This window comes from Pseudorasbora parva, chromosome 21 (assembly GCF_024679245.1).
Source record: "Pseudorasbora parva isolate DD20220531a chromosome 21, ASM2467924v1, whole genome shotgun sequence".
Lineage (NCBI taxonomy): Eukaryota > Metazoa > Chordata > Actinopteri > Cypriniformes > Gobionidae > Pseudorasbora > Pseudorasbora parva.
In genome coordinates, this window is record NC_090192.1 from 30,525,387 (window position 1) to 30,531,387 (window position 6,001).

The following is a 6,001-nucleotide window of genomic DNA, read 5'->3' on the forward strand; positions in this document are numbered from 1 at the left end:
GAGCTGCAAATCACATGTAGATTTTTCTCAGTACTTTCACAAATTACCATAGTCGAGGATACACAAAAAAAAAAAGTATTAACTCATGTAAAACTAGATCGCTTGTGAATGTACCTACTTTGATTAAACAGTTAATTGTGGGTTAAGTATAATGCTAAGATAAATCTCCTGATAATTGTATCAGCAATTCTCCTGCATAACTATATCACTCATATAGGCAGTCACATGTTTGTTTTTGAATGAATCACTCATTTAAATGAGTGAAAGAATCATTGACTCACCCGTTAAGGCAGTTACATGTTTCCCTATTGGACTGTGTGTTTAAATGAATCAGATGATTGTATGATTCAAATGATTCACTTACAAAAGTCATTAGTCGCAACCTACTGGTACAAAAATGTTACCTGCAGAAAAATCCCCATCACTACTGCATATAGCTAGCCTGACAAGCCAGACTCACATCAAGATGTTTGGTCTGGGAACTCAATCCGAGGGGCGGGATAAACGGCTGTCTTTCAAACTCCCTCTGCACGCGATAGGATAGCGCTACACCAACCAGAGCAATGTGAAGCGGAGCTATAAATTTAACTTTCGCTGATTGGCTGATTGATTGTTCCTGATCGATTGCTCCTGTCTGTCTGCCTGCTGCTGCTGCCACCACAGTGTTTGTAGCTCTGTATAGCTGTGTTTGAATCTCTATTTGATATATTTTCTTTGTAATTTACACTGCTAAATATAACTTACTCATCACCATATAGTGTTTAATATAGCCTATCAATTTAAATTTGACATTACTAGCTTTTAATCTAAATCACTACCACACGTTAGCTTTTCGCTAGCCTGGTAGCTTTCCATCCCAGCATCCAGGTCTCCTGTTTTCTGAGTTCTATAGACAACTGTGGTGAGTTGGATTATTAAAAAGACTCCATCAGACAACTGTGGTAAGTTTTGGATTCATCAACAAATACGGTAAGCCATGTCTTCTTCTCCTGTCATTGTCACTTGCACTGCATGCTACATGTTTAGCATATCTATCTCCGTTGGCGAACAGGGCTTCACATGTGATAAATGTAAGGAATTAATCAGGCTGACGGAGAAGATTTCAGATTTAGAGACACGCATCCAAGCTTTATGTGAGAGTAGTGAGAATGTAACAGCTTTAGATACTGCTTTGGATGCGACTAGCTTAGTGAACACTCATTGTTTGGTTCCGGCTGAGCCCGCGCAGCAGGGCTGGGTGACGATGAGAAAGCATAGTCGCGGATCAAAAAACCGCTCTTCCGTTCCGATTAGAACATCAAACAGGTTCTCCCCACTCAGTGACGCACCCACTGAGGATCCTGTTGAAAGTGCCCTAGTTATTGGCGATTCTATTACACGGAATGTGAAAATAGAGACACCAGCCACCATAGTCACATGTTTACCGGGAGCCAGAGCGCCTGACATCAAAGCAAATTTAAAAGTGCTGGCTAAAGCTAATCGTAAATTCTCTAAGATTATTATTCACGTTGGCACTAATGATGTTCGACTTCGCCAGTCGGAGATCACCAAAATTAACATTAAAGAGGTGTGTAATCTCGCAAGTACGATGTCAAAAGCCGTATATTTCTCTGGACCTCTCCCCGCGAAAAGGAGTGATGAAATAGTTAGCAGATTATCATCACTCAATGGCTGGTTGTCTAAGTGGTGTCTGCAAAATAACATAGGGTTCATAGACAATTGGAAAAGTTTTTGGGGCAGACCTGACCTGTTGAAGATGGACGGCATTCATCCCTCCTGGGCTGGTGCTGCTCTTCTCTCTAGTAATTTGGCACATAGTCTTAGAGCTAAACCTTGACTCACTGGGGCCCAGGTCAGGAAGCAGACAAACTGGCTAAACCAACCGTCTGCTAGCTGTCTCACGTCACCAAAGTCAGCTAAATCCCAGCACATAGAGACTCTTTCACCTAGATATTATCACATAGAGACTGTGTCTGTTCCCCGAATTAGTAAATACAAAAAACCATCAAAACCATTCAACAGTAAAAATTTAATTGATGTCCAACAAATAAACAACAGATATAATACGGATGAACAATTGATAAAGCTTGGGTTGCTGAATATTCGATCCCTTTCGCCAAAAACGCTTGTTGTCAATGATATGATTATAGATCATAACTTAGATGTGCTGTGTTTGACAGAAACCTGGCTAAAACCTGATGATTACATTACTTTAAATGAGTGCACCCCCCGAGATTATTGTTACAAACATGAGCCACGTCTGAAAGGTAAAGGGGGAGGTGTGGCTGTAATTTATAATAATATTTTCAGTATTACTCAGAAGTCTAGTTTCAAATATAATTCCTTTGAAGTTTTGGTGCTTTATGTAACACTGTGTAGTGTAAATGATAAATGCCTTCTGACATTTGTGTTGGCTACTGTATACAGGCCACCAGGGCACAATACAGACTTTATCAAAGAATTTGCTGGTTTTGTATCGGAGTTAGTATTAGCTGTAGATAAAGTACTAATTGTTGGGGATTTTAATATCCACGTAGACAATGAAAAAGACGCATTGGGATTGGCATTTAGAGACATTCTAAACTCTATTGGAGTTAGACAACACGTATCGGGACCCACTCATCGCCTTAATCATACTTTAGATCTAATAATGTCACATGGAATAAATGTTGATACTGTTAAAATTCTGCAGCAGAGCGATGACATCTCAGATCATTACCTAATATCATGTATACTTAATTTACCTAAGGCTGCAAAGCCATCCCCTCGCTTCAAATATGGCAGGACGATAACCGCTGCGACTAAAGATTGCTTTGTACATAATCTTCCTCATCAGTTCCATCTCCTCAGCATTACAGATAGCCAAGATGAACTTGATGCTGCAACCGAAACTATTGACTCTCTCCTTACTAGCACTTTAGACATAGTTGCTCCCCGGCGCTTAAAGAAGATTAAAGCAAATAATCCAACGCCGTGGTACAACGAGCACACTCGGGCCCTTAAAACAGCAGCCAGAAAAATGGAGCGCAGCTGGAAGAAAACAAAACTAGAGGTTTTTCGCAATTTGTGGAAAGAGAGCATGATTGCATACAGAAAGGCCATAAAAACTGCTAGATCTGCTTATTTCTCATCTCTTTTAGAAGAAAACAAACACAACCCTAAGTATTTATTCGATACAGTGGCTAAATTATCAAAAAATAAAGCTTCAGCTTCTGATGTTTGTAAACAACACAGCAGTAATGACTTTATGAACTTCTTTACCAGTAAGATTGATAATATTAGGAATAAAATTATAACCATGCAGCCGTCTATTACAGTATCACTTCAGACAGAGCACTGCAGGGTCACTGAGGAAAAATTACACTCATTCACTGCTATAGGAGGAGAAGAACTGGCTAAACTTGTAAAATCATCAAAATCAACAACATGTATGCTTGACCCTATACCGACTAGGCTATTAAAAGAGATACTTCCAGAGGTCATAGAGCCTCTGCTTAATATCATTAATTCATCTTTGACATTAGGATATGTACCGAAAACTTTTAAGTTGGCTATAATTAAACCACTTATTAAAAAAACACAACTTGATCCTAAAGAATTAGTCAATTACAGGCCAATCTCGAATCTACCGTTCCTATCAAAAATACTAGAAAAGGCCGTGTCTTCACAATTATGTTCTTTTTTAGAAAGAAATGGTATATGTGAGGATTTCCAGTCAGGATTTAGACCGTATCATAGCACTGAGACTGCTCTAATTAGAGTTACAAATGATTTACTCTTATCATCTGATCGTGGTTGTATCTCTCTATTAGTGTTACTCGATCTTAGCGCTGCATTTGATACTATCGATCACAATATTCTTCTGAATAGAATCGAAAATTATGTTGGCGTTAGTGGAACTGCTTTGGCATGGTTTAAATCGTACTTATCTGACCGTTATCAGTTTGTAGCAGTAAATGAAGAGATGTCACACCGATCACAAGTTCAGTATGGGGTACCGCAAGGCTCAGTGTTAGGACCGTTGCTTTTCACCCTGTATATGCTACCACTGGGAGATATCATTAGGAAACATGGCGTTAGTTTTCATTGTTATGCTGACGATACTCAGCTCTATATTTCCTCACGCCCGGATGAAACCTACCAATTCACAAGATTAACAGAATGCATAGCTGATATAAAAAATTGGATGAATAGTAATTTTCTGCAACTTAATTCAGATAAAACTGAATTTTTAATTATTGGACAGAAAAGCTCCACAAGTAGTAACAGAGAATACTGTCTAACACTTGATGAGTGCTCTGTCAAGCCCTCGTCGTCAGTGAGGAACCTGGGTGTGCTCTTTGATACCAATCTTTCATTTGAAAGCCACGTTTCTAGCATCTGTAAAACCGCATTCTATCATCTTAAAAATATATCTAAATTACGGCACATGCTTTCAATGCAAAATGCTGAACAGTTAGTACATGCGTTCATGAGCTCAAGGCTAGATTATTGTAATGCTCTACTGGGTGGTTGCCCTGCTCGCTTAATAAACAAACTCCAGCTAGTCCAAAATGCAGCAGCTAGAGTTCTTACTAGAACCAGGAAGTATGATCATATTAGTCCAGTTCTGTCAACACTGCACTGGCTCCCTATTAAACATCGCATACATTTTAAAATCTTGCTTATTACTTACAAAGCACTAAATAGTTTAGCTCCCCGGTACTTAAGCGAGCTCTTAACGCATTATACCCCATCACGTCGATTGCGGTCTCAAAACTCTGGCCAGTTGATAATACCTAGAATATCTAAATCAACTGCAGGCGGTCGATCATTTTCCTATTTAGCTCCTAAATTGTGGAATAGTCTTCCTAGCATTGTTCGGGAAGCAGACACACTCTGTCAGTTTAAATCTAGACTAAAAACACATCTCTTTACTATGGCATACACATAGAACATTTTTAACTTTCATTATTCAGATCAATTGACTGATTGTTAGGCTGCATTAACTAGGTCAGCCGGAACCGGGAACACTTCCCATAACACCTGATGTACTAGTTACATCATAAAAAGAGTGGCATCTACGCTAATGTTAGTCTCTCTGTTTATCCCGAGGTTTATCCCGGATCTGGGCCCTGTCCGGATCGGATGGTGGACCTGCCTGGACATGACCAACGCATCCTGGAGTGTCTGCTGAGCCGTGTCAAATGGTGTCTCCTCCGAATTTGCCTCACTGGCACGACATGCTCAAAACCCGTCTTCGGCGCAATAATTCCGATCTTTCATGTATTCATACTCTTGTGTAATTGACGCCCCATCCTAAATAAATCTCTTCCATGATACCCTGAAAATTTTGAATAATCCGATCTAATATGATTTCCGACCTGTAAGGTTGCCAGAATAATAATCTTACACGGTGTGTTAATAGGCCAGAGGAGAACTGGCACCCCGACTGAGTCTGGTTTCTCCCAAGGTTTATTTTTCTCCATCATGCCCCGATGGAGTTTTGGTTCCTTGCCACTGTCGCCTTTGGCTTGGCTTGCTCAGTTGGGGACACTAAAAATATGATTAAAGTTATTCAACTTATTATACAAATAAAATATATGAATTAGGTCTTATTTAATTCTATAAACTATAATACTGATCTGCCAACATTGTCGCTATATGATAAATTAAAATAAGCTGATAACATCACTGTTTTCTCCAGTACGGCTGTACAGCCAAATCTAATTTTGTCGCAATATTACCCTGTTTGACACTGTGAAGCTGCTTTGACACAATCGTGATTGTAAAAGCGCTATATAAATAAAGTTGATTGAACTTTCGCTGTATCTGGTCGGCAAAACTCAGAACACATCTAACCTTTTTAAGAATGACTTCAGTGTCGTTCTTTGTTCTTTTCTCAAAGAAAAGCTTAACTCCAAGTCTTCCAGAGTCACGGCCCAGATGTGGACAAAGTACACAACTTCATTACTTGAGTAAAAGTTAAAGTACAGCTGATCAAATGTTTCAAGTGAAAGTT